Here is a 13588-nt window from a genome sequence, read left to right on the forward strand (position 1 = left end):
GTAAATGTGCCGTTATAAATGTATATTTTGACGAATACTACAAAAACACAATATATGTTCATTGAATCTCATATTTTGTACTGACTTGACGCCAGTACGTTTGTTGTAAGCGAAACAGAAATAGACGTTGTTTAGTAGACGCTTGAGACGTATTCCGTAGTCATGTGCCTGACGTGTCATACGAGTATGAAACATGAGATGTGCATTCTGTCTACAGGAATGCAGTATTACATAGACTACACTCACATGGGGCTGATGGGTGGCGACACAACATAGGTGAAACGTTTGCTGTATGTCAGTGTGCCTTAAAGAGTGGAATAATGCTTTTTCCTCTATTTGAAGCCCACTTCGTGCCACGTTAAGCTGGGCAACATATTGTGGAACTCTCAGGAGGTTACACGTAAATTATTATCATATTTCAGAACACTTTCGAAGCTGTGAGTTGCTTGAGGCATAACAAGTTAGCCAGTGCACACAAATGAATACTCACAAAGTATGGCGATACTGTGCAGGCGTCGTAGTTCCCCATTTCATCTTGCCAGGAGCCCCTCATGAGACAGTGGTACGTAGCGGTAGCTGCATTCAAAACCCAATAGAGAAGAAAAAATTCTTAAGGAGCGTATATCTAGTATAAACATAAGCAAGTAATGCGCCGAACACGCCTACTGCTGTTTTGAAAGGTATTGCGTTACCGTTTGCATTTGACAAAAAGCAAATGAAACTTTTTGTCTCAACGTTTTGTCCCACTACTGTCTGATCGTACCGGTTTAAAGCCGGTACACACCGATGATCTCACCAGAGAAGGATTGGCCACCCTGGTGCAGTATCTGGCCACCCCCTCCCGTAGGCATTCGTCAATTAACTCACGGCCCTCAGTCCCCACCAGCTGCGGAGCAACTGACCACGGCGGCGGTCAGATCTGCAAAGCAGCAGAGGGTGCTAGGAATCTCTGGATACGGACAGGCCACCATTGGAACTTGAACTTAGCAACGTTTAACGTTAGAACGTTATCTAGTGAGGGAAGTCTAGCTGTATTATTCGAGGAGCTAGAAGGCATTAAATGGGATATAATAGGGCTGAGTGAGGTTAGGAGGACAGATGAGGCCTATACTGTGCTACAGAATGGGCACGTCATTTGCTATCGGGGCTTGGCAGACAGAAGAGAACTGGGTGTAGGGTTCCTAATTCACAGAAACATAGCTGGCAACATAGAGGATTACTATAGCATTAATGAAAGGGTGGTAGGCATTGTAATTAAACTGAATAAAAGATACAAAATGAAGGTAGTACAGGCTTACGCGCCTACATCCAGCCATGATGACGCTTCAGTTGAAAGCTTCTATGAAGACGTGGAATCGGCAATGAGTAAGGTGAAAACACAGTATACTACAGTAATGGGCGACTTTAATGCAAAGGTAGGGAAGAAGCAGGCTGGAGACCAGGCAGTAGGAGATTATGGCATCGGCACTAGGAACGCCAGAGGAGAGCTACTAGTAGAATTCGCAGAATGCAATAATCTGCGTATTTTGAATACCTTCTACCGAAAACGAGAAAACCGCAAGTGGACATGGAGGAGCCCTAATGGCGTAAATAAGAACAAAATAGACTTTATAATGACTGCACACCCAGGAGTCGTGCAGGATGTTGAAGTGGTTGGCAAGGTAAGATGCAGTGACCATAGAATGGTACGGGCTCGAATCCGCCTAGACTTGAAGAAGGAACGACAGAAACTGATACGCAAGAAGCAAATCAATGAGCTAGCACTGAGAGGGAAAGTACAGGAATTCAGAGTGTCACTGCAGAACAGGCACTCTGCTCTTAGCGAGGAAACCAACCTTAGCGTAGATACAATGAATGATAATCTGACGAGTATCATCACGGAGTGTGCAGTGGAAGTTGGAGGCAGGGTAGCTAGACAGGACACCGGCAAGCTTTCCCAGGAAACGAAGAACCTAATTAAGAAGCGTCAAATCATGAAAGTGTCAAGTATAACAGACAAAATAGAACTGGCAGAGCTTTCGAAGCTGATTAATAGACGTAAAGTATGCGATGTAAGAAGGTATAACATGGAGAGAATTGAGCACGCTCTGAAAAACGGAGGAAGCGTCAAAGCAGTGAAGAGGAAACTTGGGATAGGCAAAAGGCGGATGTATGCACTAAAGGGACAAAGAAGGCAAATTAACTACCAATATGGATAGGATAGTTAAAATAGCGGAGGAGTTTTACAGAGATCTGTACAGTAGCCGAAACAACCACGACCTTAATACTATAAGAACTAGCAGTAACCCAGACGACACCCCACCGGTAATGATAGAAGAAGTCAGAAAAGCTTTGGAGAGCATGCACAGAGGCAAAGCTGCTGGTGAGGATCAAGTAACATCAGATCTGCTGAAAGATGGAGGACAGATTGTGTTAGAAAAACTAGCCACTCTATTTACGAGGTGTCTCCTGACGGGAAAAGTACCAGAGTCTTGGAAGAACGCTAACATCATCCTAATACATAAGAAAGGAGATGACAAGGACTTGAAGAATTACAGGCCGATCAGCTTGCTGTCTGTAGTATACAAGCTATTTACAAAGGTAATTGCTAGCAGAGTAAAGAAAACATTAGAATTCAATCAACCAAAGGAACAAGCAGGATTTAGAACAGGCTACTCAACAATTGACCACATTCATACTATCAATCAGGTAATAGAGAAATGCTCAGAGTATAACCAACCACTATACATAGCCTTCATAGATTACGAGAAGGCGTTTGATTCAGTAGAAATATCAGCCGTCATGCAGACACTGCGGAATCAGGGCGTAGATGAAATATATATAAACATTCTGGAAGAAATCTACAGGGGATCAACTGCTACCATAGTGCTTCATAAAAAAAGCAACAGAATAGCAATAAAGAAGGGTGAAAGGCAGGGGGACACAATCTCCCCAATGCTATTCACTGCGTGCTTACAGGACGTTTTCAGAAGCCTAGAATGGGAACAGTTAGGGATAAGAGTTAATGGAGAGTACCTCAGTAACCTGCGCTTCGCCGATGGCATTGCATTGCTGAGTAACTCAGGGGACGAATTGCAACTCATGATTACGGAGTTAGACAAGGAGAGCAGAAAGGTGGGTCTTAAAATTAATCTGCAGAAAACGAAAGTAATGTACAACAACCTCGGAAAGGAGCAGCGCTTTGCGATAGGTAATAGTGCAATTGAAGTTGTAAAAGACTATGTCTACTTAGGGAGGTAATAACCGCAGAGCCTAACCACGAGATTGAAGTAACTAGAAGAATAAGAATGGGGTGGAGCACATTCGGCAGGCACTCTCAAATTATGACAAGTAGATTGCCACTGTCCCTCAAGAGGAAGGTATATAACAGCTGTATCTTGCCGGTACTTAGCTACGGAGCAGAAACCTGGAGACTCACAAAGAGGGTTCAACTTAAATTGAGGACGACGCAGCGAGCAATGGAAAGAAAAATGGTAGGTGTAACCTTAAGAGACAAGAAGAGAGCAGAGTGGATTAGGGGACAAACGGGAGTTAAGGATATCATAGCTGCAATAAAGAAGAGGAAATGGACATGGGCCGGGCATGTAGCACGTAGACAGAATAACCGCTGGTCATTAAGGGTCACCAACTGGATTCCCAGAGAAGGGAAGCGGGGTAGGGGGAGACAGAAGGTTAGGTGGGCAGATGAGATTAAGAAGTTTGCGGGTATAAATTGGCAATAGCAAGCACAGGACCGGGTTAACTGGCGGAACATGGGAGAGGCCTTTGTCCTGCAGTGGACGTAGACAGGCTGATGATGATGATGATGATGAAATGAAACTTTTATCAAAAAAGTGAATGGCTAATATTAATAAACTATGCGTTCTAACCCATCCTCAAACCAGTACTTTAGCGAATAAAAATGTTAATATTGAAGTTACGCCATAGAAAAACTCACGTGATGACTTCAACGGATCGCTTGAATTTAATGGGGTGCTACTACTTTTTACCTTGGCTAAGAACGGTTAAGTAGCACGCGCTAATTTGTATGCATCAACTGGGTAACTGTGCTATTGTCACATCACCGCACTGGCACCAAACTTCACAGGACACCTAAGATAAAATGGGACATTGTTTGCACGTGCGCACATATGCGTGGATCGTCACCCCAGCAAGGACGTAATAGCCTCGTTCTCACCGCTGATCAACGCGTATCGGATCGACGGCACTGAGCGCAGACAAAAGTTATTAAATGTACTCAGTTCACGTGAGATAAATGGTCAGTGACGTGGTCTCTGGCGTGCCTCAAGGATAGCTTGCCATTCATTACCTTCGGGCATGGAAGTGCATGACGCCGGTTTTCACGGCGCTTTTGTGCAGATTGCCACGTGGCGCATGTGTTTTTCCACGAATAAGACCAGTGGATTCAGCAAGCGAGTTTAGATTCGTGCTTAGCGTTCACGTTACAGAAAGCAAAGGCGTAAAAGACGACAATGAATGGACAAACTGTCAACAGGCAGGGTGCACTGCAACATTTCTCGTTCACTCCGCTTCGATCTGATAATGTCACATCGAGTTTATGTGAACGCGCTTATTACCCGAGACGTTAACGTTGCCAGGCAGCAGTGTCGGACATGGTGCCTTAGCCGTCATTCCACGCGGCGTTGGTGGCCAACACTGCAATCCGTCAAACCTCCAGTCACATCCAGCTGCATACGGGACAAAGGAAAAGTTTAATCAAACTTGAGTGGCGATTTCTTACCAGATAACTTCAAAAGAAAGTTGTATGTATACTGGTGTGAAAATGAAAGTACTTTTGTACGCATAAACAAAAAGCAGGCTTCAGCATGTCTACTCTCTCCGAGTATTTCTAAATATATTGAAACACTGTCGCAGTATAAACTTTTTAACCATATACTTTTTTTCATCTCAGGCCGGGGCCACTAGGTGTCGCGTGCATTTTAGGTACATGAATTGGACACTTTCAATATGTAGAGGCTCCTTTTTGTAGAGTAGGACTTGGGCTTGGGTTCGTTCAACCACACCTTGCTAAACTGGGGGTTCGTTTTTATTGTCTTGCATTACACACGCTCATGTCTGCTTATTCTTAGGCTCAAACTCCCATAAATCGCACAGTGAGACGTGAGAAATGTAGCGTGCTCCACCGGGTATACTATCGTTGCCACTGTAAATTCCTCGCACCAAACTCTGAAAATCTCACCACCTGTCGTTTAATTAGCGATTAGCGGTCTAATCAGACCAGCGTGATGCAAGCAATTAGCAATGAGTCAATCACCAGTGTCAATGTCTCCGGCCTCGAAAAACGCCCGCTGTTCACATTCGCGCAATGCCTTCAGCTTGGCGAACACCCGTTCGGTGCGGGAACCGAATACACTGAGGCAACCCCAGGGCAGCAGGCAGGTGGATAGTATCTGTGTGAAAGGAGAGAAACCGTCGAATATGATGTACAAGGTGACGGGAATGCGGGTGACTGAGATGAAACGGACAGAGTAGAAAAAAAAATGCCTGTTGCTCTGTTTAGGGCTGTCCTCATTGAATGACTTATACGGGGTGTTCCAGATATGACGTAGCTTATAATTTGAAAAAAAAAAGACGAACGTCGTTACGTGGAACACACCAAGTGCAGGCTGTACTCTGTAGGTACCTGTAATTTCTGACTAGTGTGACTTAATAATTAGTGCTGATTATATTTTTAACTTTACAAATGTTCCCCAATTCATGAAAATGTCAATGAGACAAAACGTTGACATTTTCAAACCACATCGAACTGGGCTGTTTGCCACTATGTACCGAACCCGTGCAAGTTCTTTTAGGGGGGGGGGGCGAAATGGGGTTTGATGAAAACAGCCCATGTATCCTGAAAAACGACAGGTGACTATACTCACAAGGAAACAGGGCCTTCAGGCAGGAGAACAGTGAGGTAGAAAGTAAAGGCTATACGCTCCCACCTTTTGCGGGTGCGAGCGTATTCATGTGCTACTTTTCATACTTTGCGTGCTTTCTTTATCAGCCGGAACAAAATGTGCATGTCAATAGTACGTTGCTAAAAATAGCGCAATTAGAAGACAATTAAGCATACCTTCACATGTCTCATTGACACTTTAACGATTAGGTGAGCACCTATTCATCGACTTAGAAACACAATAATTACTAGTTGACCAAGGCGCATTGCAAAACAATAATTTTCATTAATATGAATTACATGTCGCGTTTTTTTTTCGAAATCTAGAAGTACCTAGGGGCTCTTCCTAAAAGGGACTCGAATTTATCCCTTGGACCACACTCCTCGTCCAAACGAAGTAACACCTTGGCTCATTATTTCTATACCTACTTCCGTAGTGACGAAATTAATATTATTCTTATTACGATTATTATTTTAATTATTATTATTATTATTATTATTATTATTATTATTATTATTATTATTATTATTATTATTAGTATTATTATTATTATTATTATTATTATTATTATTATGACTGCGCGTATAGTTTAACGCTCCAAAAATATTCACATGTATGCTGCCACAGAACAGCTTGTCCGGAAAGCTGCAGACAAGCATTTTATTTCCCTTATCTTTTTAGATCTTTGGACACATTTTTTAAAATACCCAGTATATATTTCAAGTCAGGATTCTCCAAACAGAGTAGAAGACAGACAGACAGGCATGCCGCTATCTGGGCTCTGTGGGTCGATAGTCATTTTATTGTGATCATTTATTTATATGGACACTTTCAACTGGATTTTGCCGCAGGCGTCAGCGTCAGTGTCGCCGTCATTACGTGTATACGTAACTATATGCATAAAAACGCAAGAAAGAAAAACAATTCAGAAAAAACACCGGAGCGTGGAACCGAACGTGGCACCTCTGAATTGTGAGTGCGAGGCGTTAACCACTGAGCCACGAGAGAGCACCTCATCCAACATTCAAACAGCAAGCTATTTATATCTACCGCTTAGCGCTGGTGACGGGCATTTCAGGGGGAACTATCGTGTTTTCAGCATTACAAGCAAGATGGCGCAATGAGCGCGCGTCGCCACATCGTCACGAAGCGCGCTCTCATCTCCCGCGCGTACTTTGCCCCGCGGAGATGATGCAAGGTGGGCGCTAACGCGCGCGCCATTATCTCGCGGTGGGGAGGATCGTGCGTCTTAGGTGGCCTTGGGCTTTCACCGGGACGAATCTGTCGTAGTTACGGGGCTCGCAAAGGTCACTGAAATTGTTACACAGTCTCCGTTTGCGAAATAAGGCGTGCTTTTCAGACACAGCGAAGTAACAACTGAGACGGTTATTTTCGTTCATCTGTACCTGTGAATACGTTTCGTACGTCATTTGTGCGTGAGGAACGCAAAGCACGTTTCGATCTGCTTGCCATTCTGCACGTGACCTTCCAATTTGTTGCTATCGTGTTCATCGCTTCTCCTTTGAGGCAAAGCTGGGACTTCTTTATTAGTATAACAATACCTTCAAGAGCACTGTTGATGTTGATAATGTTCGCGAGCACTGTTTTTATCACGTCATAGAACAACTTCTTCTCATTCTGTGCCAGTTACGCAGTCCACATAAAAAAACAGAAAATACGGTAAATGGACAGGACGCAGCGCCCCGAATAGAAGACACTCTTTCTAGAACCGATAAAGTAGAGCGAAATGAAAGCAAAGCAATACGATAGGGCAATACGAAGGGCAATACGAAAAGGGTACACAATGTTGTTTCTTGCAAAGCTCCGTACATCTCGCGAACTCGCCAGAAAGAGTCGCCTCGAAGCCGGGAACGTGAGCGGTGCGCGAATGTTTTACTGACAACAAAACTCAATCTGGAAAATGTCGTGTTTTGTGAAGGCATCATCCCTTTCGTTTATACACTTCCAACATCTCAAGAGAAAAAAGGCATGCACGTAACAAACAAAGAATGGACAGATGAAAACTTGTGAGCGATGGCTTTAAGGTGTAACTGAAAGTGAGATCGCTTCCATAGTGCAAGACGTTCGCAACTGCTGCGTTGAACCTTCCAGGACCCTCGGCAGCTTCACACGCACAGGTACTCTACTATCTGAACTATCGAGGCAACATGCTCTTTTATTCTAAGCTGTCTTTGCCTTGGAGTTGATAGTTGGACGAAATCCCGTGTAGTCATAAGCGGACATGCAGACAATTAGAACACGACTCTGACCTCAATTAACAGCAAACAAAAGCAAAATGTTACGGCCGCCGCACGGAGACGGAAACGACTTGCATTAACTTGGTTTTATTGTGGTCAGTAAATTGTTTTATTTGTATTCATGTAGTCAGCTTACCTCCACAGTATTGGGATGAACTTCGGTCCGTTCTTTTTTGTAAGCGTATTGCAACCGTGCGTGTTAGTAGTCAGGGCCAAGTTTATTCTTCTCTTCGACAGTTAAAGTCATTGTAGACTGGTTTATAAGGTTTATTATCAGCGCGTTGTGGGTACTAATACCACCGATAGCAATTTGAGGACCGCACACGATGTAAAACATGAGGGGGACCACACACGATGTAAATGAGTTTCTCTACCGCGACACTACTTCGAAGCGTTGTTTCCCTAGAACATGGCGCCAGTTTAGATGTGTGCCAAGGATATTGAAACTATAAAAGGAATGGAGAAGAGGTTCTTTTTCGTATTCGCTAAGAGATTTGTATAACTGCTAGCGGCACTCTGCTGTTCAGACAGGCCGAAAAAATTTCACACGTGTAGTGTAATGAGCGACAAGGACGTACAATCAAAGATCCGAGACCTGTAAAAATGTTTACACGACACAATTAATGTCACTTAGATCCTGATGTGGTGAGGTTCACACAGTCCAAGCGTTTGACCTTGGTTCAAGAGTTTGGCCGTTCTAGTGGTCACTACGCTTGTCGATAAATTTGGTGGTTGACAGGGCCACGACCCGTGTTGTTATGAAGCGGTACTCGATGTAGCCTAACATCTTCTCTCCACAAAAGCATTTGTGTATATTTTGGATGATTTATATTTTTATTGTGTCCTGTTCCCGTATGGTGATTGTTCTGGACCCCAATAACTGCTGCTATCTATTTACCTGCTGTGAACCGGGTTAGGGAATGACGTCTTCATGATGGCGGAACAGTCTACGAGGCAACGAACTCTCTTCTTACCGCGAACTATTTCTTGCTTCGGGCGCATGCCATCAAATGTTACCGTGAGCAAACCTATATGATTCTCATCTGAGTTTGGCTTTACTTGTTAACTCCCACTACAAAATATACCTGTCTGCACTGCTGCTACACGACTGTGCTCTAAATCATCTACACTGTCGAAAGTGACATCTGGTCCACCTCAGGGCTTAGAAGTTTTTCTACCACTTCTAGAAGCAAACTTCATGATTTCGAAGGCAGCGACAATTACACCAGCTGCTGCTTGAATTCATGGCTGCAATGCGCCGTTGCCTGATTTCGACTCCCGCCTTCAAATTTCTTGCCGAGAACTTTAAAGCAGTCCGTTAATTCTTGAACATTCGTTTTCTTTGATTAGCTCCCCTTAGAAACCGATAAATTATCTTGTTTTCCTTATTTAAAACTAAAACACGAATTGTGTAATAGTAACCTTCTGTCGACTCCTCTTCCCAGAAAATGTTCAGCGAATGCTCAGCAAGATCAATCCACTTTCTTTCCCTTACGAACTGTATTCTCTCGATGGAAATCGACAAGATCCTGAAGAGATTCAACTGTCCCACGCATAACAAATGTGTAGCGAACCCTGCGTTCTGAAACCCGGAAACTGTAATAACAGTGACGGGACCGTTACGATGCTTAAAAAGCCGTAAAAGGGGCCCAGTCGACGGGGAATGGAAGGGCACAAGATATGAAAACGCAATGCAAAAAGTAAATGCAGAAGAAACGCGTGTTTGAGAGAACGAACTTTATGGCAAGGCAGTATACAGCGGATCGAAGCAGCAAACGCAGCATCCATGGCCAATCGGCCTAATGCTTCCCGGCTTTGGAAGATGACGAAACCCGGAATGGATGCCATGTACAGAGCACAACAAGCCTAAATAGGAAATAAACTGTACAAAAATAGAAAAAAGGTTTTAGTATGTTCAAGGAAAACAGACGTTTCGAAAGGGTGGTAACGAAAGTGTGAGGGTTCCCTGTGGTCAAAAGATTGTATACAGGGAGTATAGGTATATCGAGGAAATGCGAAAACCTGGCTGCGCTTCTTTATGATATTTTCGTAGGAATGCTAGAATATAGATAAAATTCCTCTCCGATTATATATACGAAGGATGATAGCGTCCGCGCTGCTAAAAAATTGCTGCATATTTTATGATTTCGAGACTACGAAGATGTAAAAGTTTGAGCAGAGAACTCCCACTGAGGTGCCAGCGAGCCTGGTGCAGAAGCACTCCTTCTCCGGTTCTTTACAGGCTTGCGACGACAAAAGCTTTCATTTCGTACGTTTCTCAGGAAAGGTTGACAAGATGCAGCAAACTGTAAGAAATTTTTGGAACATAATGCTGAAAAATGCGCAAGCAGGCAGCGCGCGAATTTCGGCTCCTGTAGGGATTGTCCAGTTTCCTTCACGCCGACCGATCTCATAGGCTGCGAAAGAAAAATCCCTTGTGGATAAAAGTTTGTCAAAGGTAGTCCCTGTAGTGAGCATTGGTGTGATTGACGTTTTAAATACTTCAGGTGAAAGCAAAGATGAAAAAACCAAAAGGAAGTAATGTATATGGTTGCAGTGTTTGATATCTTCGTACCATCAATAAGTAAATATATTTTTTTATAACTCGAAGGATATATTATCAGGGTCTTTACATGCCACATTCACAATAACAGACGCGTCGTAGTCGAAAGCTGCCCTAGTTTTGACCACCTGATAATATTTATTGTGCACTGTCTTCGCACAATAAACAAAGCTCTAGAAATATCGGAAACATCTTATCTTAAGGTTAAATATTGTTACATGCGTCTATGTGGCTGGGCACGTATACGCATGTATACGTGCCTAGAATTCAAAGAATGTGCAGCGTGTCAGAAGATTCCGGAGGGCAGTTCAACTAAACTTCTGGCAGCTTCGGACGCAAGGTGAAAAAGAAAAACAGCTGGGCAAGAGAAACCGAGGCCACTTAAGCGAGGACAAGCTGATAGTCAATCCCCAAGCACTCGCCTGGAATACTGACATGAACCAACCGGTCCCTCTTCAGACGCATGCACATTATTATAGTGGTGAATGGCGTGATAAGCTTTCTGGCTTATTGTGGAATGCGCAATGTAGCGTAAAGAAAAGTTTTACACCATAGTTGTAGGTGGTCAATTTTCAGAACTTCAAGAATCAAATTTATGAAGTTACTGTTTTACTTGAAATGGTGGAAGAACAAATCGCCATGGCTACTGAGTCACGGTTTGATAACACAGTATAATATGTGGAACAATTTTACCTGACTTCACTGTGCATCATAAATATAAGGAGAGGTGCGCCGGACGTGTGTTTCTTTTATTTTAAGGGCCCTTACCAGTGAAGGTGTTTTAGATAATAAAACTGAATTATGATGGTGCCACTTCGTAATATCACCAGGGTTTCAGCATATTGTTTTTGAATCAATTTACCACCCACTTAACCACAGGAATAAACCAATAATTGAACTTTTCAGCATGCTGTCGCATATGCCCGACTGCGTAATTCTAGGAGGAGGCTTCAATCTGCCCAGCATGAAATGGGATATCGACAGCGTAGCCCCAGAGAAAACTCAAACTTGCTCTACCTTTTCAGAACTAATGAGCATCTGTGGCTTACAGCAATGTGTGAACGAACCAACACGCTTTAACGCTATCCTGTGTCTTTTACTAAGCGATGATCAAAATGTTATTATCTGCACAAATGAATGTCCAGGCATTAGTGACCCCGGCTTTGTTGGTGCAAAGTGAAACGTTTCCAGAAGACATGCACGTAAACAACCACTTGATAGTGTTTTCATATACAATATAGATGACTTTGATTCCGTTTTCAAGGAGTTGTTTTTGTTCTTTCCCACTTTTTGATGCATATCACGGATGTTTTTGAGGTACAGCAAGAAGCAAAAACCGGAGATGCACAAAAACTCTGAGATGCACGAAATGGTCAGAAAAGCAGCTAATGCCACAAAATAAAAACTTCTTCAAAACAAGCGATCGCTAAATAAAGCAAAGCTCAAAAGTACAAACAAGCTGCTTCAAGGTAAAACTAAAATTGGCAAAAGATTTCTTCGAAACGATGAAAATAGACCTGAAGCGTGAGCCAAAATTCTTTTGAAGGTACGTCAAGATCAACAGAAAAAATGGCATAGTTATCCCTGGCCTCTTAACTACGAAGAAAACTACTATGTATATTCACGGATGTTCTTTTCGGTAACCTTAACTCAACTTGATCACCAGCCACTTTGCGAGCAATTTAAAAGGTCATGACCTTCTCACTGGTAATCGAGAAGCGGTGAAAAAACTTTCAAGTTTCTCCAATCAGCCGGCCTCATCAAACAACCATGCAGGATCCCTGCGTGTGTGAGTATTTGCTTTTTCTTCGCTTTAGCATTTTGTCATTATTTTTCTTCTTACCTTTCTGTGTTATCATACCCCATGCACATTGCAAGATACAAAACTAGATATTCACTTTTCGGTTAACTTTCTGTTACACGTTCAAACTTTATCTTTCTCTTTCCCTCTTTTTGTCTCCGTTTTTTTTTCTCAATATATGAAAGCTGCCATGAATGAATGACTATTCAGCGAAGCACAGCATCAGGCAAATTCAGTGGTGAAGGCCAATGAAGAGAGAAAGAAATCACTGAGCAAGCTTGCTATCGTTCACATCCCTAATGAACATTACCATAACTTCTACGGTAAACCACGTTAGCGGAGAAACTGGGATTGCCTGCACGCATAGACTGGCAGTGTTGTCAGTCTTGTGATTTGACGTAGCTTCGCAATATCCTACTAGCATATCACAATATCCTACTACTATTTCACAATATCCTACTGGTTTCTCGATTAGCAGCCAAAGTACACAATATATGAATACTCGGCAAGGTCTTGAAATTAAAGCATGTGAAATTGCTAAGGTATAGAGAAAGAAACCAGCACAACATATTTCTTACCAATGTGACAGAAGCCCGACGCTCCCTGGTCATTACGAAGGACTGCGTTGACGAACCTGCAAAAGCCAAACGACCACGAATTCAGAAAACATCGTCATCAAGTTAGCCTCGTGCCATCATGGATTCCATAGCAGTACGAGAACGGAAGAGCTTATGCTATGCTATGGATAGATATACAGCAGTGCTTGACGCTAATCGTGGAGAGCCTAGCCTCATTTAGAGTATGGCTTGCTACGCCAGGAGTCGAGTGCTGATTAAGGTATGTACAATGACCACATACATGTACAATATATTCACATACACAGCCGAGTATTATCTTATGTTCCGTTCACTTGAGTACTTCTTAGAAGAAAGCAGCGTTTTCTGGTTGCGTATTGCACAGACTGTGCTTCGCCAAGAACCGAGGAACTCCAAGCTCAAGCCGCGTGTCAAATGTTGTGCCATTTTTATTATCAACCCCTCATAACCGACAATAAAAATAATCC

Source organism: Rhipicephalus microplus, chromosome 1 (genome assembly GCF_043290135.1).
Source record: "Rhipicephalus microplus isolate Deutch F79 chromosome 1, USDA_Rmic, whole genome shotgun sequence".
Classification (NCBI taxonomy): Eukaryota; Metazoa; Arthropoda; class Arachnida; order Ixodida; family Ixodidae; genus Rhipicephalus; species Rhipicephalus microplus.